The 21151-nt window shown below is 51.0% G+C and overlaps 1 long non-coding RNA gene across 1 annotated transcript; it reads left to right on the top strand.

The window, feature by feature from the left end:
- The first annotated feature begins 4767 nt into the window (after positions 1-4767).
- Positions 4768-20657, top strand: LOC115611346. The gene is made up of 4 exons (XR_003992544.1): positions 4768-4892; positions 5206-5210; positions 11984-11986; positions 20645-20657. It is a non-coding gene; the product is annotated as an uncharacterized LOC115611346 (long non-coding RNA).
- Positions 20658-21151: the final 494 nt, after the last annotated feature.

The raw sequence follows: 21151 nt of genomic DNA, 5'->3' as shown, positions 1-21151 counted from the left end.
CCCTTCCAGCACAAACCAGTCTGGGATTCTGTGACAAACTGCATCCCCAGGCTGGGCTGGGATAACCACTTCACCTGCTCCCTCCTGAGCCGGCCATGAGGTGTTTCAGGGAAGCACGTGCTGATCTCCTATATCCTGAGCCTTACCGAGGGGTAAAAGCTTCAAGTTGTGTAACTCTGAGTTACAAATCAGGGATGGAATCATGCCCCACAGCAGATCTGCAGCACATTCAGAGGGGCGTTCAGGCAAAAAAGCATTCAAATACTTCACACACACACTCACACGTGACATTCTGCAACTCCAATAATTTTCTAATCATAAAATGGAATATTTCGTCAAAGAGTCAAGAGTTCCCTCCCTCTCCTTGCCAGGAGACAGCAGTAATTTTTCCACAGAAGAATGAGCTTGTGACTAAGATGGTAAGAGGCATCTTTTTCTTTCTTAAACAACCAGCCACCCTTGAGCAGCACAACAGCCCTTTGGCTGCCACAGCGAGAGCAAGCAGAGGAAAATGGAATTTCACTGGAGATAGAAGAAAAAAATGGAGAAACCCAAGATACAAACTGGACAGTGATGGCCAGAGCTGCTGCTCTCCCAGCTCAGCTGAAGCCTCACACAGAAGCAGACACAGGAGCAAAATGCAGCAGTTCAGGACTCTGTAGCAAACCTGTTCTTTGCAAAGGGAGGAAGATGCTCCCAATCCATCCTCCTTGCACTCACTAAATGGTCTCGTGCATGACACGTATTTAAGTAAGGGAAGGTATGTGCTGGGCAGAGCTGCAGAACAGGGCTGGGATGTGGAGTGAGCCCGGGAAAGAGCTGCCAGACTGAAGCAGGGAGCAGTTATCCCACAAGGATTCAGTTTTCTGGGACAAAGTCAGCATTTAATTGCTGTTAGCACAGAGTAATTACACCTGAGAAGCAGTTTTTCCTCCTGTCTTTCTCCCTTCTCGTGGCTGCTGTCAGCCCAATGCAGGTTGTTCACAGGACGGTGAAACCCAGGCAAGAGTTTCACCTGGGGAGGTTTTTAGGAGGATGATGTTATCAAGCCTGCGGTGGGTCAGGCGGACACCTGCCTCAGAGGTGCCCAAAGTCACTGCCCATGGATGCTCTTCCTTCCTCTATATTGTTCCACAACCCAAAGTCTGTTTTTAAAGGGAATAAGTTTATTCTAAATTCCCAATGGCCTTTAGGTAAAGACCTTAAGCATGTTTTTCAGCAAGCCCAGGCCAAGTAAGGGCTATTACCATGCCACAGGGCTCCATGATGAGCTGGCAGCTTCTTCTGCCGTGGGTTCTGGTCCCATACTTCACGCTCAAGTAAGTCTCTGAGGCACCAAAATGCTGCGACTGGTCATTAAATCATGGAATCCCAGGCTGGTTTGGGTTAGAAGGGATCTTAAAGCTCATCCAGCTCCAACCCCTGCCATGGGCAGGGACACCTTCCACTAGAGCAGGTTGCTCCAAGCCCCTGTGTCCAACCTGGCCTTGAACACTGCCAGGGATGGGGCAGCCACAGCTTCTCTGGGCACCCTGTGCCAGCGCCTCAGCACCCTCACAGGGAAGAACTTCTGCCCAAGAGCTCATCTCAATCTCCCCTCTTTGAGCTGTATAAATACCATATGATGAAAGAGCAGCTGGCTGACGATGGATCTGAAGGCACCTGATACCTGTGGGATGATGGATCAAGAGGTAGTGGCTCTTTTTTCCAGCTTCCAGAGGCCAATCCTATACAAAAAGGCATTCAATTACAGTGACGCTTTTCTTCTCCAGGATTTCCTATGCACCAGCTCTCTGCAAGTGGACATGTGAGGAGAGACAACTGTCCAAACAGCCTCCACTCCAAATATTTTGGGGAAGGTGGACCACAGCGAGGGGCAGAGGGCCCCGGCCACAGCCCATGTGGTGGACTTGGACCAGCAGCTCCCATTCACCCTTTGCATCACATCCAGAGCATGGTCTGTAACATATAATATGCTGACAGAGTTGCCTCATCACTTCAGATTAACCAAGTCATCAGCTCCATTTAGAAAGCAATCAAGAATGTCTCATTTTAATGAGACGCTGGTTTGCTGCTGTTGAGCTGAACAAGGTTACTTCTTCCTAGAGATGTTTCTATTGAACTGAACTCCAGTTCCAGTGTCCCCACGCAGCAGCCAGTGCTGTAAAGCACCCCCCTGCAGCGGGCACCTCACCAGCTGGTTAAGCAGTGGCATGAACTGCACTTCATTACAGCATGGAGCACTCCTCAGGCAGAGGAGGGTTGTGTTTCATGCCAGATGAGCCACCTCCTGCCCACCACAAGCTATTCAGGGGGTCTCACCACCCTGAGGGGCTCCCCCAGCTCCTAGACACAAACAGAAGGTGCAGAAGGTGCCAGCCCAGCCCACCAGCATCACCAGGACACCTCTTCTGCTGTCTCAAATACACCAAGCACTGAATCTAAATGTGTGTATTTGATTCTGTAAATACTTAAATACCTAAAACTGCCCAGCTTGTTACTGGGCACATGTAAGTTAGTGACCTAGAGAAAATGCAGGTAGAAAAAGAGAAAATATAGTGGAACATATGGAATTTGCATGCAGTAGTACTGAGAACTACATTGAGCAGCCTCCTGCCATTACCAGGTTCTATTTAAAAGCTTCTGGATGAGCAGCTTTGCTTAAAGCTGTCTATTACCTTCTCTGGCTTGTGAGGTACGGGGGAGAGGAACCAAAACATCCCCAGCCTCCTGAAAATACTCAGCTGAGTGACACCAAAGGGAGGAGCTGGTGGGGAACCCACCCTGTGAGACGGAAGCAGCCGCTGAGGCTGTGCCTGGAGCATGAGGAGCACACGAGGGCTCTGTGACCTGGGACACCAGGCTCTTCCTGAAGCCCTCGGTTCCCCAGCCAAGCAGCACTGCACTGCATGATGCTGGTGAATGATTTGTGCACTTCAAAGATAGATCATAGACAAATAACATTCTTCTACAGCCGGTCCCACCAGCACTGTGTCCACCTGTCACACACTCAGGCAAGGGTTCAGAGGTGCTGGAGGGCCGGGTCACCCGATGGCACTGCTCACCGGTGGGGTTCACTCACTCACCAACAGCTTCAACCATAAACTCATTCCCAGGTTCATTGCCCTCATGTTTCTGGAAGGAGAACGGATGCTCTCCCACCTGAGAGGGGTAACTTCAGCACCACTGTTATATTATCTACCCAAGCTACAGAGGAGGAACTTCTGAGCTGCCTGTGCTCAGCAGCATTCATCAGTTCATAACGCACATGCAGGGACAGAGGAAGCAGGGGAGGCTGCTGGATTAATGGGAATAATGGAATTTCTGCTCTCTGCACAAGGTTGAGTGAAACACGTTGCATGTGTCTGCCCAGGCCTCTGCAGAATGGTCCCCAGCCATGGACCTCATCACAGGATCCTCCTGCCCCCGATGCCCAAATCCAGCCAAACCCAATGGGCGCCCGGGGCTGTGCCCCTGCTGCACTCCCCTCCTTGCTCCCTACAAAGGGCTTCCAAAGCATTTCACTGTTCCTGTTTCTAAACTGGTTTCACTCCAGGGATGTTCATACACTGCCTGAAAGCCCCTCCTGCAGCTGCATAGGGATGAGTCCAAATGCCCTGAAGCCCTGGCAGAGGAACGCCAAGTGAGGAGGAGAGGGTGTTCCTCAGGGTGACATTGTGGTTACTCAGACTTGCAGTGCCTGCAGCCTGGAGCCCAGCCACTCCAGCAATGCCTTCCCTGCAGGCACTGCCCAGCCAGGGAAACCATCTGCCCCACGCTGGATGGGGCACGCTGGGCTCAGCCAGCCCCTCCTGCCTTCCACGCAGCAACAGAGCCCTTCATCACTCGAATCCCTCCTCCAGGGGCTGCAGGGAGGGAGCCTGGCTGGGAATAGGGGGGTTATACAGGAGGAGTGTACCAAAATGCAGTTAGTGTGCAATAACTGTACCTGCCCCAGCCACAGAGCCCCAGGTGCTGCAGGCATCTTTAAACAGATCACTACTGGCAAGGAAAAGCGAGCACAAGATGCTCCAGAGCATCTCTTTCCACCAGGTCATCTTCTCTCAGGCACATGCAGTTCATATTTAAAGGATTCTCTCCAAATCTGTACTGAGCTGTTTGAGATGCTCTTTCTTTTGCCCATAATACAGGACTATTTCTGGCCACCAGCACTGCGAGGCAGCCAAGAGCACTAATCCAAATCACCACCATAACTTCCAAATGCAAACCCATCATCAATATTTGCTGTTTATTTACACAGAATTATTCACTCCTTTGATTTGGCAATTCCAAGCTTGGCAAAGCTCTTCCCACCTTCCACGTGACGGCTGCAGCATCCACACTGCAGCTGGGAGGGCACCAGGGCAGTGGCACAAACACTGAGGTGCAGCTAAAATGGTCGTGTTAGGACAGAACTATGCATTTGCCTTTTTTCTAGGGAAGTGGAGCTTTCCCCTAGCTCCTTGGACACCAATGGAACTAAGTCTTATGGAATTTAGTCTGCTGAGGAACGGCTGAGGGACCTGGGGGGTTTAGTCTGGAGAAGAGAAGGCTCAGGGGGGACCTTATCGCTCTCTGCAACTGCCTGACAGGAGGCTGGAGCCAGGAGGGGGCTGGTCTCTGCTCCCAAGGAACAAGGGATGGGACAAGAGGAAACGGCCTCAAGCTGCCCCAGGGCAGGTTTAGATGGAGATGAGGAACAATTCCTTCCCCAAAGGGTGCTCAGGCATTGGAACAGGCTGCCCAGGGCAGGGCTGGAGTCACCGTCCCTGCAAGTGCTCACACCCCGTGTAGCCGAGGCCTCAGTGCCATGGGTTAGTGGTGGCCTGGGCAGTCCTGGGGAATGGCTGGACTTTATGAGCTTAAAGGTCTTTTCCAACCTGGTTGATTCTGTGGTTCTAAGATCAACAGCCTCGAGCAGATGCTGCTTTAAACAAACTCAGGTCACCCGGGGTTTTGTCCATGGGTTGTCCTGCTCATGGTTGTACCCAGGCTCCCTGGGGCTGAGCAGCCCCAAAGCATTATGACCATCTGCAGCCACAGGGTCTTACACCATGTGGTAACTCTGCAGCTTAAGGTAAAGGCTCTGCCCAAAAAGCATTAATTGTCTCCAGCACGGAGACATCTCCCCAGATCCACCCCCAAACACAGCTCTGTGCCACAAAGCATCACACAGACAGCACATGGGGCAGACTGAGGCAGAAGACAATGTGGTGGCAACAATAGAGAAGTCATAACATGGGGTTAACCAGGAATCAGCACAGGATTCCTCACGGGTGGACTCATTAATGGCTTTCAAAAATGAGGAAAAGGATGAAATTGCAGATTTTAGACTAAATGTCACAGGTTTGCCACTGTGGCAACTTGTCCTCCCCCAGACATCCACGAGTATTGTCACTTTCCCTCCAGGACACCAGCCCTGGGGTGGCCCTGAGCAGGCAGGGAGCTGGACCGAGGATACCCGAACATGCTCCCCCTCCAACCTGACCTTTATTTCCCAGCTCTGCTCAAGGGATAAGCAGCAGTGGTGGTGGTAATGGGTGCATTTGGGTCGTGATGGCTGCATCCCACTCAATTTTGGGGAGACAGATAACAACACAATAGCCAAGGGCTAATCTGAACCTGTCCTCGATGCAGTAAATAATGAAGTGCCCCTCACCATTGAGTCTTGTCAAATCACTGCCCCATTTACTATCAGACTTTGTTAAATCACTGCTTTATACCAGTAAACATCATCTGCCCAGAGAAGCTGTGGCTGCCCCATCCCTGGCAGTGTTCAAGGCCAGGTTGGACACAGGGGCTTGGAGCAACCTGCTCTAGGGGAAGGTGTCCCTGCCCGTGGCAGGGGTTGGAATTGGATGAGCTTTAAGCTCCATTACAATGCAAACCAGGCTGGGATTCTATGAAACATAGAAGCTACCTCTCTTACAAGCAAAATGTGTCACTGCATCTGTGATAGGTTCAGTGGAGGCTGAAACCAGCAGTGGACTGAGACACAATGTGAACGGGCCCAGAGTACGGCACAGCCTCAGGCGGGGAAGGGCAGGCACTGGCTTTGTTTGGCATCAGTCATGACAGAAATAGCAAATGAGGCTGCTCAGAACTGGGGAAAAAAGGAAACAAGATAAGAACAATTATCACCATGTACATGTGATGTTTCTGGAGCTGAGCAATCCAAAAGGTTTTGCTCTGAGCAGCCCAAGGCCCCTCCAGCAGCCGTGGGGCAGCAGAGGCAGAAGCACACTCAGCCTGGGAGCTCTTCTCCCCTTGTTCATCTTGCCCTGATTAAGAGAAGTCTCCCCTGTGACAATGCATTGAAGCTCATACTAGTTCACATCAAGGAGGTCTTCAGGAGCAAATCTGGACCATTAGCTGCCAGAAAATGGGTCTGTGGCTGCCTCCCTGGACATGACACATCACTGTGCCCCAGGGATCCAGATTGCTTCTTTTCACAAGGAAAACTCGGCCACTTTTAGCTCCACAGAGATAAATCTGGGTGTAAGTTTTGACCTTGCTCACTGCTAAAAGGAGTCTCTGGGGGCTGTGCTACAGGGCTAACACTGAGGCTGTTATCCCTGATTGACACTGCTGTTCCACCAGGAATAGATTCAGGACCTGTATCTGCAAAGTGAACTCCATGCTCGGGCTTCCCTGCGCGTGCAACAGAACTGTCACTTCTGCTGGCTCCTGCCACCGATCTGCCTGGTGAAGAGGTGGAAGTGGGAAGAACAGATCCTGGTTTATCCTGGCCAGGTTAAAAGGCAGAGAGTGAGCTGCTAGGAAAATATGCTTCCCCTTGCAGAGCAGCCGGGTTGGATGTGGAAATGACGGGCTGAAGAGTTACAGGACCCTGAGATGTCACCTTTACCTGCTTCAGTCAGGCTGCAGTTTGCATTTCATGGTATTTATTTGCTACTCAGAGGAAAGGGCTCCATCTGCTCCGTGTGCCCTCCCAGGGGTGCAGGATCAGCTCCCTGCTTCAGTGCTCCCACAGCACAGAGGGTGCTGGGTCACTGGAGCCACTGGTGTGCATGGGGCAGTTAGCAGAGTTTGAGCACCTTCAGATGTGGATCTGCTGCTGGTTTGGAACCTGCTGCAGCTCAGGTTTTGGGCCACGGGGACATGCTAACAGACCTGTGGGTGCCCTCTATATTGATATCAAGCAGCCCCAACCTCCTCCACGCAGCAGACCAGGCAATCCAAGCATCCCTTACAGCACCCAGTCCAACCAGTGCTCAGTCCAAGGCCTGTTCCATATCCAACAAGACACACCTTTTGTCGTTGACACCCACTGCCCCAAGAAATGCACCTCCTCATCCCCTGTGCCGGGGGCAGCCACCTCTCCCCTCCCTGGCTTCACCCCAGCACCCCACACACACCCTCTGCTCTGCAACCCCTCCATGGATGTGAGGATGAGGTTCATGGAGCACCCAAGGGCCCTATCACCATGCGATGCATTACAATCAAGGTATCAAAGAGAATAAAGCACAGACCTTTAAAAGCAAAGTCTTGAAGTTCTCTACAGGGGACTTATCAAAGGGAAGGAGCTTGCTTTCATATTTCTTTTACATGGAACATTTTACAGATTTTTGCCATGTTTGAAACAAAACGTTGGCTCAGATTTTAGATCAACTTCCCCTTGAAAGTGCTAGAAAAAACCCGAGATGCTCAACCTGCAGCCCCTGGGGAAAGGGGGTGTTATCTCTCCTGGCCAGCCTACAGGAAAGGTGTCGAGGGAGCAGAGATGGACCCTTCAGTGCTGGCTGCTGCCAGGAGACACTTCTCCCTGAAGAACCCCCCAGTGCCCCCACCTGGAGAAGCAGCTTTGGGCCACCCTGCAGTACTGCAGTGCACACTGGGTATAACTGTGTCTTTGTGCCACTGCCACTCCAAAAACGGCTCAGCACCACTCTGGGCAATGCACATCCAGTTGTCTTAAACACAACCTGACCAAACCATCTCAGCTGACCCTGGGGCTGAGGCATCAGCATTGGTTGGACTTGATGATCTTAAAGGTCTTTCCCAACCTACTTGGTTCTATGATTCTATGGTGCAGACCTTCACATCGCAGCCCTGCATCTGGAACAGATGATGGGAAGAATCAGTTCCCCTGCAGTAAGGCTGATGTGCAGTCACAGCCTGCACGTCAGCTCCACCGCAGCACCAAACACCCAGGAGCTGGAGCAAGGCTGGCTCAAGGGGTCCTCCTGAAGCACAGCACCAGCCTGGCTCTGACCATCATATCCATGCTTAAATCAACAGCTTGCCCTCATGCAGCTTCCAGTGCAAAATGATCTTAATGGGACTGGCAAGTACTCAGCACATTCCCTACATAAATCCCAGCCTGGTTTGCACCAAAAGCAGGACCAGGGCCCAAGGATGAGTGCAGGTGTGGAGGGCTGAGGACAGGCACTTGCAGCTCCTGCCATGCAGCCAGCACCAGTTCAGAGCTGGGGCTAAATATTTCCAATTAAAATAGTTCAGAATTGTCTTAAAAGGTTACAAATACTAGAGCACAACATTGGGACTTTTCCTGAATAAATGGTACTTTTCTCCCCTGTCTCCATAGCTACCCAGAGACTGCTGGGCTGCTCTGCACCTCATCCATGTGCAGGGGAAATGATTAATAAGGAACACCAGTCTTTGGGATCTGGGAGATCCTGGTCTCTGAGCCACCCCTGGGACATGGCACAAATCCCCCCCATACACACACTAAGGTGCCCCACAGCCCCGGATGACAAGATGGATGTGCATCCTTAACACAGGATGGCCACTGCATCTTACAAGGGAATTACGGCTCATGTAAAAACGGTTGGATGTGTGCCACGTGCTCTTCGCATTCATCTGACACACTCGCCTCTCCGCGGGTTGAACTGCATTCCTGGAAAGCAGATACCTGCTGTCAAAGCAAAGCCAGGAGAGAAAATCTGCTCGCTGCCTGCTTGCTTGCGGGGAGCTGGGAGCGGCGCTCAGGCACGGCGGGGCAGCTGCCCCTTCCCCTGCCCTCCCTCCCCGCCACAGCCCGGGTGCTCCTGCGGCGCGCTCCGTGCTGCTGCAGCCAGGCTGCGCCTCTGCCGTGCCCGCTGAACAGCCACCGCCTCCTTCCTTTTTTGCCACTGCAGGCCGTGACATTTAAGCCACTGCCTTCAGCCTCCAGTCCCCTGCATCGTACAGGGAAATGCAAAGAAACAGTTTGATGAAGAGCCCGTTAACACCTGAGCACTTCATGCAAAATTTAAACCCTTCATGAAAAGCTCTAAGAAAAATTAACTGATGTCAGTGCAATTGCATGTGCTATTGGTCTGGCTTTGCCCAGAGCTCCCAGCTGGAACCGGCTCTGTGGTGTGCCCAGCATGGCAAACAGGCACTGCAGGAAGTTTCAAAGGGAATCACTGAATCCCGGGCTGGTTTGTGTTGGAAGGGAGCTTAAAGCTCATCCAGCTCCAACCCCTGCCACGGGCAGGGACACCTTCCACTAGAGCAGGTTGCTCCAAGCCCCTGTGTCCAACCTGGCCTTGAACACTGCCAGGGATGGGGCAGCCACAGCTTCTCTGGGCACCCTGTGCCAGCGCCTCAGCACCCTCACAGGGAAGAGCTTCTGCCTCAGAGCTCATCTCAGTCTCCCCTCTGGCAGGTTAAAGCCATTCCCCTTGGCCTGTCCCTACAGGCCCTTGTCCAAAGCCCCTCTCCAGGTTTCTTCTCAGCCTCTTTAGGTATTGGAAAACTGTTAAAAGAATTGTTATAAAGGATCCTGACAGCTTCCACGTGCTTTGGTTTGCTTTTCCTGGTGTTCCCTTGGTGTTTTGGTGGTCTGGAGCTGTAATCCCTGCCTACGCCCTGTGAGATGAGGGGCACCCAGCCAGCAGGGCTAAGAACGCAGGCAAGGAGGGGACGGGAAAAACCCATTCCCATGAAGCAAAGCAGAAGGAATCTTAAGGACAGGTTATTATCATCCCTCAGCACTTTCAAGGGCACATTTTAAAACCACTGCACAGGGAAAGGCATTTTCTTTCTCTTTCTTTCCCCCAGCCTCTGCCCTGGGGCTCAGCTCTTGGCAAGCATGAGGTCCAGGCTCAGCCCTGGCCAGAGGGACACTACAACACCCAAAGTCCACCTGAGACACAACAGGGAGTAGACAGCCCCAGCAGCACATGTGGGCATCCTGCAGCATCCCACCAGCTCACCTGGGACCAGTTCAGAGGGGTTTCACTGTCTCACCAGGGGCATGGATGCTGTTCTGCAGCATTAGTGACCCAAGCCAGAGTTGGACAACTGACTTCAGCTCCTTCTGCAGAACTGACAATATTTACCATTCCCTTTCTAGCCACACTTTGCTAAACACAGAAGGGGCAGACGCAGGGGCCCATCCCTCTTCCAAGGACACTGGGAGGAGTCACAAAGGCATTGAAAGCCCTTTGTGGACAAAAAGTACTGTGAGGAAACATTGCGCAAGCACACACCGATACACCTACTAAACAAACAGCAAAGTTCCGTCTCATACATCACACCCTGGTGTCATTCTGCTTCATTTTATTTTATTGCCAAATTCTTTTCTTTATTTATCCCAGGAATGCTACAGAGAACAGCCCACATTGAGGTGAGCAGTGCCACTACCAAAGGCATGGAGAGTGTGTGTACACACACACTGAGTAAAAGCCCACATGTACAAGATTCTTAATGAAATATGGCTTGTTAAAAGCAAGTGAAAATAGGAAGTTACCTTTGGTTTCCTTTCCCCAGTGCTGTAGTGCCACTGAGCCATGTGCATTCAGATCAATGAGAATAAGAGATGAAGGAGCTGTGCCTCGCTGTGTTGTGCCTCGGCCGAGATGCAGCAGCTAGTGGGGAAGAAGACACGGAGCATTATTTATGGCACATCCTCAGCACTACTTCAGTGATTAAATAATTAGGGAGAGAGATTAAAAATTACTCTAAATGAGCTGAATTTTAAGGGCTCCCTCCTCCCCTACCTGTGCTGGCTGCCAGGATCTGAAATCATGCATTTTTATAGCAGCTGGCACATGAAATATGACAGCAGGATAAATATGTACGATTGCAATAGTATCAAAAGCAAAACCCATCCCGTGTGTTTCTGGGTGACTTGGAGGGGTTGTATCTGTGCCTGCAACAAGCTGGTGCCTCACCGGGACTGGGAAGTGGATGTGTAACAGTACAGCACAGGCACACTGGGATTCCTGGTCAGAGATGCTGTAACAGGGGCTGCAGAGTCCCAGCAGGGCTCTGGTGGGTAAGAGCCAGCTCCCAGGGGAGCAGTGACAGGGTGCCCTTCCCTGAGCTGGTGTGGGTGTCCCCACATGGGTGGCAAGAGGTGCTCTGCTTTGCTCCTGAATGCAGGAACACCCAACCTGCAGTAGGAGAAGGGAAATAAAAGGATGCTCTCGATGAGCCCAACCACAGTCAGACTCCCAGGTTCCCACCTCTTCTGCACATGGAGTTTGTGGGGCAGATGGAGACAGTGGGAAGGGGCAGGGTCTGCTGGAAGCAACTCGAGCAGTGAGGTCCTGCCTGGTGCCTGCTGAGCTGCTGCCCCACCAGGACCTCCATTCAAACGCAGCTCCCAGCAGAGTGGAGTGAGGAGCTGCTGCCTTCCCCTGCCCCTCCAGCAGCCCCTGTGCAGGGAGCACCATCCTCTGAGTGTGCTCCAGCAGGGCTCAGCTGCTGCATGGTCAGCACAGCAATGCCCTTAAAAAGGGAAACACCACCCCACGTGCAAATGTTCCTATCCATGGAAGGAAAAGGAAAAATCCATTCCAGAAGGGGCTACTGTGTTCTTCCTTCCTAATTTAGCATTATGTTTCATGCTCTTAAGAAGCTGTGGCTGCCCCATCCCTGGCAGTGTTCAGGGCCAGGTTGGACACAGGGGCTTGGAGCAACCTGCTCTAGTGGAAGGTGTCCCTGCCCGTGGCAGGGGGTTGGAGCTGGGTGAGCTTTAAGGTCCCTTCAACCCAAACCAGGCTGAGAGTCTGTGACAACTGGGAGCGTAGAGAGAGGCAGCCTCAGCTCAGCATGCTGAGGCTGTGAGCCAGGACCTCCAGTCAGCCCCACACTGACCTTCCCTGACTGGCCAGAAGTATCCGCACCCCAGCACAGGCACCTCAGAGGTGCCCAGTGTCGTGTCCACACACACACAACACACAAACAACAGCGTAAGCCTGACAAAATCACAAAGCTCTCCGCCCTTCCCCTGCAAAGCAACAAAGAAAGAAGTATTAGTTAAACAAAGCACTGGGTGTCTAGATAGCAGACTAGTGGTCTCTCTTCAACGTGCTGCCTCTACCTGTGTCCACACTGCAGCCCCTGGACAGGCAGGAATGACAGCCAAATCCGTATTTCCCTTCCCAACAGAGAGTGCGAGGTCCTGACACAGAATGGGAGAATAACTTTATAGGTATAGTACACATAGGCATGAACCAGAGGCTGAGAAAGCCGGTAAGACATGGTTACATGCTTCTGGCCCTATGAGCAAGCCAAGGTAGGTGGACCAGAGCTGGGTCATGCCAAAAGGAGAAGTGCTTCTCTCCTTGGCATCCTCTCTTCACCTTTCTGTGTGTGCACAGATTTTCCTCACTTTGGGTCCTGTTGATTTGTGTTTCTACTTGTTTCAGCTGCCAGAAGCACTGAGCTGCTTTGGCACATGGCTGTTTAAAGGGAATGCCTTTTGTCCCTCTCCTCAAACACATCCACCCCGTGCTGAGGCTGCTAAAGGCAGCAGCAGTTTCCTGCTAAGTGGCTAATCCAGGGCAAACCACAATGATTCAGCAGAGGAACGAGTGGCTGCGGCTGGCAGAGGAGCTGCTCTCCACATCCAACCCAGCATTTTCACACAGCAGACTTGCCTTTTCTTAATACCTTTTGGTACTTTAATATTCCATAGATTTTGGTTTTTTTAATAACAGTAAAGACAAAGATCTGGAGCATCTCACAGTGAGAGGGAAACTTCCTGAAAAACTAGCACATTTTGGCTCACATGGCTGATTTCCAACAGCCACTGGTGAGAAAGGGCCTGTGGGGAGGGTTTGGGGCTGCCAGGGCACATGTAGTTTGCAAGTTATTAATAATTAATTGGTCAATTCCTAATAGAGACCTTCTGAAGCAGCACAGGATTGTGCAGAGCCACACGCACAGCCCGGGCCACTGCTGTGCACTGTGTATGGTACAAACTGACACTTCACCCGTTTCCCCTAAATAAGACCTTTTAGACCTACCCCAAATACCCCAAATATATATATTTTTTTTTCCTGCAGATGGGCAACATTTTGACACAATATTTTTATCCATGACTCCATCTGTGGACTGCAAAAGCAGCTCAAAGGAGAACACCATATTGAAATGGGGGCACAGGAACAGCTTGCTGACACACATACAGACCGACCAGGCTGGGAGAACCCAGAGCTTTGGGTATCGACTCTAAGTAAAATCAGGAAGGGGAATTTAGGAACTGTTTTTTCAGCTAACTGGAGACATTGATACTCAGAGGGGTTGACAAGAGGCTCCCCATGACCCAGCTTCAGTGTGCGCTTGAGCCCAGAACCTCCCAGTGTGCTGGGCTGCACCCCCAGAGCGTGAGCAGCAGGTCAGGGAGGGGATCCTGCCCCTCTGCTGCGCTCTGGGGAGACCCCCCCTGCAGTCCTGATCCAGCTCTGGGGCAGCAGCACAAGAGGGACGTGGAGCTGCTGGAGCGAGGCCAGAGGAGGCCCCGGAGCTGCTGCGAGGGCTGGAGCAGCTCTGCTCTGGAGCCAGGCTGAGAGAGCTGGGCTGGGGCAGCCTGGAGAAGAGAAGGCTCCTGAAGGGGAGACCTTAGAGCAGCTCCAGTGCCTAAAGGGGCTCCAGGAAACCTGGAGAGGGGCTTTGGACAAGGGCCTGTAGGGACAGGCCAAGGGGAACGGCTTTAACCTGCCAGAGGGGAGACTGAGATGAGCTCTGAGGCAGAAGCTCTTCCAACCCAGACCATTCTAGGATCCTATGATACCTGTCAGAAACCCTTCCATCCCTGACGGATGCAGCTGCCTGCAGTGGAAGCCTCTACCAAAGAGGTGTGAGTTGCTCAGCTGCTGACTTCATTGCAAGAATGAAAAGGCCCATCAGCAGGAAAGCAAGGAACTGATTGCACTAAGTCCCCACATTGCATTCCAAGTCTTTGGACATAAACCAGGAAAAACCTCATTAGTATCTGAGAATACTGATGTAAAACTGGAAAGGACAACCAGTGTCTGTGAATTAGATAAACTGAACGCAGCAAGGACGTGGTAGAAATCCATACCCCTATATACCTCCTAGAAGGAGCTGGAAGACTACTTCACCAAAGGCAAGGCCTTGAGCAGTGGAGCTGTGGGGCGATGGGTTTCTGCACCAGGAGGCACTGAGCACCCATCAGAAATTCAGTGCAGCACCAATTAAACAGGGGAGACCATTTCATGTCCCTGGAGGACATGGTGGCCAGGCCAGTGCTACCAGGGGTAAGGAAGGAGGCAGGAGAACCTGTAGAGCTTGACTAATCCATCTCACAGGCTTACAGCTGCCATTCTGTAACGCCTGCACTGGCCAGGCCCTGAGCAGCTCCTCAGCAGCGCTGATCACAGCTGCAGGTTCAACCTTCAATCAGCACCTTCCACTCACTGCCACTCCTCTCAAGACATAGTTTAATCATTACTTTTTCAATCTGAAAGGTGTCCCTGTGTCTTTTCACCTCCAGAACACCACCTCAGGAGGAGAAACAATAAAGCTGAAGGCAGAATAATAAACTCTGATTTCCCAGGAGCTGCCTGGAGCTCCCCAAGCCCCCAGCAGGAGCTCTGAGCCTTTCCCCATGCTCTACCTCTCACACCACCAGGTTCCCTGTTTGCAGCTCTCACTCACAGATACACACCAGACGAGGCTGTCAGCTTGGCTCACAGGAAAGTCTTTCAGACAAAAAACCCTGCAGTTGATGCTGCCAAGGAGCTGAGTGCCAGTGATGGACACTGGGGATGGGTGGCACAGGACACGCTGCTGTGGGGATGGGGGCACACCAGGCAGCACCGTGCAAAGGTGTGCTCTAAACCCCTCAAACTCCCCATTTCTCATGCAAAGCATAAGCCTGAGGAAGCTTTATTCTTATTTCATGAAACATAAATACAGCTGCTCACAGTGCTTGGATTTATTGTGAGTGCTTCAGGTCCCAAGCATTCCCACACAGAAGCAAGCTCCGTGCCTAGAGCAGCATCCTTACTACAAGGTAAACCTGGATTTCTGATGCGGTGGCATCTGCTCTGCAATAGCTTTAAATTAAGAAGTTGCCATGGCAACAGATGCTCCCACACTGCTGGGTCTGCCTCACGCTGCCACTCTGCTCACAGCCCCGGTGGGTTTTGGATTAACCCCCTACCACTAATTCATCTTGACTAACAGGGCTGGGCTGAGGCAGCAAACCCCCAGCTCCAGCCTAGGAGGGACTGGGTGCTGCTTGCTGCTGAGCTGCTCAGCCCTGGGGTACTGCTTGGACTTTATGATCTTAAGGGTCTTCTCCAACCTGGTTGATTCTATGATTCATTTTAGAACAAGTCTTTCTGGATTCAGGCTATTTTTGGCACCCCAAGCTCCTCCTCGGTGCACTGCCAGAGCGTGCTGAGGACCTGGAGAACACCTTGTTCAAGTGCCACTGTGTTTTGTTCCCATGTTGTCACAGCACCCAGAGCAGCTCACAGGCTTGTGCTGTCCACAGGCGCTCACCCAGGACCTGAGGAGTGATGCTGGCCCACAGATGATGTTTTGCACTGTTTCGCTCCACCCAGCATCCTGGCCCTTGTGTGGGAGCTGATTTCATCACGTCTGAACAGCATCATTGCAGTGTCTGCAAAGTGGTTTGTGGTGTTTGGTATTTGAAATTTAAAATACAGCAGCTTTCCCAGCACTCTCCTCCAGAGGAACATCCGCTCCTGCCAAAGGGAAAGTGAAAACCCAATTTCTTCTCAAATAAAACACCAAGGATCTGTCAGCAAGGAGGCAGAAAATAGCCCCTTTGTGCCATCAGACACACCAGCCCACCAGACACAGCAGGGCAGTGGTCACTGCGGCATGGGTGTCACCTCTGACAGTACCAGGTCCGGAGGAGAGAAGAGCCCCAGGTGCCCCCAGCCAGCCAAAGGGGGCAAAAGCTGCTCACAGTTAACTCCAGTGGTACCACCAGTGAGGAACCCTCAGCACACACTTCCCGGCTCCATTTTCCCCAACATCTGACCTTAAAATCCCACCCCAGGTCTGGTTTTATTGAGACGTCATCATTAAGACAGTGCCTTTGTTAACATAAGCCAAACAAAACTGCCAACAGCTACTTCTTAGAGCATGTTCTCTGTCTCTCCAAGGTACACATGCTATACTACAACACATAGAATGTCACTGCTGTGATTTACCCAACTGCACTACCCAGGCAAGGAAAACCTTCTGCAAAGAGCCACAGGTTATCCTGGGCAGTGACAGCCCAGCTCATTCCGAATTTCCAACACAGAAGCAGCCAGTATACTTCATATTTTATGTGTGCATATGTGTCTGAAGAAAGAGACCACATTCTGTATCCCCTGGGGATGCTGCACACAACCAGCAGCAGTTCCCACATCTCAAGGTTTCACCAAACCCACTTTTTCCTGGGAAGGCACCAGACACTTCCAGTCATTTCTGGGTAGCACACACATATGGGGCACATCTGATTCGTAAGCAGTTACCCTGCAGGTACAAGTGGAGTAAGCACCTCTTAACAATTGCTACCTAACTGGTCTTTCCATAAGCCAGTTGGCTTTTGGTCCGGGGGATGCTGGTGGCCAGGCTGATGGAACACCAGAGAGCCATGCTCCTAGGGGCACCAAAGGAGACAGGAAGCAAAATGCACCAGACAGACACAAGCCTTCTTGCTCCAGCATGGCAGGGACAGGACATCTTAATGGATGTGAATGCTCAAAGAAAGGCAGGTTCACTGCTGGTGAACCAGGCTGGTGGGGAAACTCCTCCTGAAGGCAGAGGAGTGCATGCAATGGCAGGAGAACACCATTAAAAGCAGGCAGGGAAAACCAACCTATTTCACTCCTGTATACTTCTTGCTGTTAAAGAGAAGGTTCTTTCCTGGGCTGATTGATTCCCAAGACATTTCTCAGCAAGGTGCATCTCTGTTGGCAGCTCTCCCAAGGGCAGAGCTCAGCACCCGGCCCCCCAGCGCCCAAGCACCACTCTGGGCTGAGCTCTGCAGCACTGCCTCAAATAACCCCACAGTCATATCGCTACAAACATAAAACCAGGGACACTCAGACAAGGGGTAATTTCAGTTCAGAAGAAAAATGTTGCTCAGAGCAAAGTTATGAAGTTTATGAATAAGCTTCATCCTTATTTGAACAGGTTTTGTCACACACATTATTCACACACGGCAGCACCATAAAACACCTGAAAGGGAAGGTCAAGAATGCAGCCAAGGTTTGCAAAACAGCTTTTGCAAAGCACTCTACAATTAGAAGTTAATACCAAACCCGAGTACAAACCCAGGATCTATTAACAGCCTTCTTAAGTCTTCCCAAAGGAAGAGCAGTTCTCCCTATAGCAAACTCCTTAGTATGCAAAAATCTCCTTTTCCTCACAGCATCCTCTGTACACCCATCAAGATGTCTCCATCAATGGCACAAAGCACACTGGCTCATCAACAACTCTTGCACTGTTCCCAACCTCCGCTTTTGCAGCATCCTTCTGCTCTAACATCTTGACCTTTTAGTTACCCAAAATCCACAACCTGCACAACACTTCTGGGGCTCCTCTTCTCTGGGGATCTCCCTTTTCCATTCTGACCCCCATTGCGCTGCTGAGCAGCTTCACAGGAGCAGCTCTGGGCACTGCCTGCAGTGAATTACCCACAGCACCGTGCACAGCTGGAAACAAGTCGGGGTGTTGGGTGAGGAGAAGCTCCCCATGACCCGGCTTCAGTGTGTGCTTGAGCCCAGAACCCCCCCATGTGCTGGGCTGCACCCCCAGAGCGTGAGCAGCAGGTCAGGGAGGGGATCCTGCCCCTCTGCTGCGCTCTGGGGAGACCTTAGAGCAGCTCCAGTGCCTAAAGGGGCTCCAGGAAACCTGGAGAGGGGCTTTGGACAAGGGCCTGTAGGGACAGGCCAAGGGGAATGGCTTTAACCTGCCAGAGGGGAGATTGAGATGAGCTCTGAGGCAGAAGCTCTTCCCTGTGAGGGTGCTGAGGCGCTGGCACAGACTTTTCCCAGAGAAGCTGTGGCTGCCCCATCCCTGGCAGTGTTCAAGGCCAGGTTGGACACAGGGGCTTGGAGCAACCTGCTCTAGTGGAAGGTGTCCCTGCCCGTGGCAGGGGTTGGAACTGGATGAGCTTTAAGGTCCCTTCAACCCAAACCAGCCTGGGATTCTACACAGAAATTCTAGGATTCTATGATACAGCAGCATGAAACCCACAGGCTGAGGTCCTTCCTGAACAAAAAATGTTTTGTAAAGATCAGTGAAGAGTTGAGTGCTACTCCTAAGTATCATTTAATACAAAAAGGCATGGGCTAACTGAGATGGCCTTGTGGGAGATACTGGTATTGAGAAGATTTTCCTGGATCTCCAAGCAGTTGCAGCAGTAACTCCTGAGTACACAAAGAGTAAGTCGAGATATGAGCTGCTTCTCTCCAACAAACCCATAGCTAACAGTGGAAGGTCTCTGGGTGGCTTCTAAACCAGCAGGAAGAAAGGAAGAGAACTTAAGAAAACTCATTTTATTCCAAGGATAAAATGTTGCTGATCAACCAAAGCCAGAGCTGCCCTGAAGCTGAGAGACATGCCGAGTATCTCCCATCCCAGTGCGCACAGGTAAACTTTAACTGTCTTATTTCAAGGAGAGGTCTTCAGCACTGAAACTTGCCATGGGCTGTAATTCTGGAAGCTAGAGGAAAGCGAGGAAGGCAGGAACAAAACTTGAATGAGAGGCCTTCAAATGCAGCAACAAAACGGAGAAGCAGACAAAAGGGAGAAGCAGAAAAGCAACGATTACATGGTTAATCAGGAAAATAAAAGCCTCATTTAAAAATAGTGCCATCTTGTAAGGAAAGGTATGAGGGAAAATATACATTATACAGCAGAAAACTGAATTACAGAGCATTCTCCTGCCAGACAGGGAAAATCCAAATCCATTTTCCCGAGGCACAGTACAACTCAGGGCTTAACATATCTTCAAAGCACCACACGAGGAGAAGTTTAGCTTCACACTTCGTTCTTCAGTTTAGCTCATTTTAAAGCCCTGTGTGTGGCAGAGCTCTTCCCAGAGCCAGCCTCACTCCAGCTCTTTGTTTCCTGTAATTACCCATCACACGTGTTTGCTCACGCTGAGCCCCACGATGAGTCTGAAACGCCTGGGCTGATGCCAGTGTGGGCTCTCCCAAACTGCTGCCAGGGAGGAAGCATGCACAGAGCATCCTAAAATGACATATCAACAACCTATACACTGCTGGTTCTACTGGTGTACATACAGATAAGTACATCTCTAGAGAGCAAAAGATGTCCCAAACCATAATCTACAGCCATCAAGACAGGTAGCAACCAACAGGCTTTCCAACAAGGTATCTCAAGTTGTCTCTGTAGGCACCTCAGGACAAGCCACAGGTTAAAGACAAGCATTTGCTGTGACAGATTCTTCTGGACGTCCTGTGGCTGAATGGGGTCACAGTATGAGAACACACTGCAGTCCCATGGGGCTGCTCTGGGGCACCACGGGCTTCAGTGACCAGCCCGTAAGTCAGCTCCGCTGAGCCGTGGTGATTAAACATGTAGTATCAGCCTCATTTACACTAACAAACATACTACTCCTCTTAATCCATAGTTACACTTCTACCCTGGTCATTTAATAATGATAATCCTAACTAGCTATGAAATCCAGATCTTGCAGTTTAAACCTCAAGTTCAAACTTCATAGATTCAATTTTCATATATATATAATATATGTGTGTGTATATATATATTGTTTTAACTATCCTGATTCAAGGGAAAAATTCATGGACATTTTAATGCAAAAAAGACCAAGATTGAACACCTCAACCAGCTGGTAAAACAACCCAGCACCTGATATGAAGAGAATAGAGCTCAACCTGACAGTGAGGGAGCCTGCAGGTTTGGTGTGTGAGGCAGCAGAGCCATGAGTGCCTTTGCTTGCCCTGAGCCAGGGACGGTCACTGCGCAGAGGCCGCTTATATGGAAACTTCAATTCACAACTTTCTTCCCCTGAACACATCATTTCTCCAGGCCCAGCCCACTTCCAGCCAAAAGCTCTTCCCCAGGCTTGTTCTCAGCCCCTGCTCCACCACCACTGGGCTTTCCTTTTTACTTCCTCCCACCCTCCAGGTTTGGGGGGGGTTAAATGATTAGTTTTCTTTTCCAGACCTATAAACACTTATAGCGTAGTTACCAGCTAAACCCTCCTGCCCAGCTCTGCCGCTAGCTGGTTTTCCTCCAGGACAGCATTGATGTGAAGGTTGTTGCAAAGCCACCAAGCCATCACTGGGTGAGCTCCCCTCTGAGCCCAGGGCAGCCTCATATAACACCCTATCACCCCAGGCACGTCCAGAAGAAGGCAGCACTGTGGATAACACACTCTGATTTAAGCACATCATCAGCTAAGATGGGGTTTTAATTACATCTCTCTCAATATTACCCCGCAGCACACAAAGAAACACTCCGATGGAAGTTTATTGGGATTAGGCATGGGAAGAGCAGCAGCTCTTTGCTCAGAGGCTTGTGCCCTCCAGACCAGCCCTGCCTGCACCCTGGGATGGGAAGGCTTTGCAGGGAAGCAAAAGCCAAACACCAAAGGCATGAAGCAGTTCTGCTGTGAATCTTCATGTACATGGCAAACTATTTTTGCTTTAATTAGATCTTCTATAGCTCTGAGGACACTGGGGGACTATTATGATCTCCAGTACAACCCCAGAAAACAAAGCCTGCAGTTCCACACTTGCATCTGAATAACATGAACAGAGCAGCTTACAAAACAGCAATTTACCTCAACACAATTCGTACAGCCTCTGTCGTGATACATGGGGTAAATGGGCCATTAAAGCCAGAAGGGATATTGGTATTCCTAAATTGCTCCAATTTCAGATGCTCTGAAGCTTTATGGAAATGCCAC

This window comes from Strigops habroptila, chromosome 8 (assembly GCF_004027225.2).
Source record: "Strigops habroptila isolate Jane chromosome 8, bStrHab1.2.pri, whole genome shotgun sequence".
Lineage (NCBI taxonomy): Eukaryota > Metazoa > Chordata > Aves > Psittaciformes > Psittacidae > Strigops > Strigops habroptila.
Note: the sequence above shows the minus strand (reverse complement) of the source record. Positions and strands in the feature narration are given on the sequence as shown.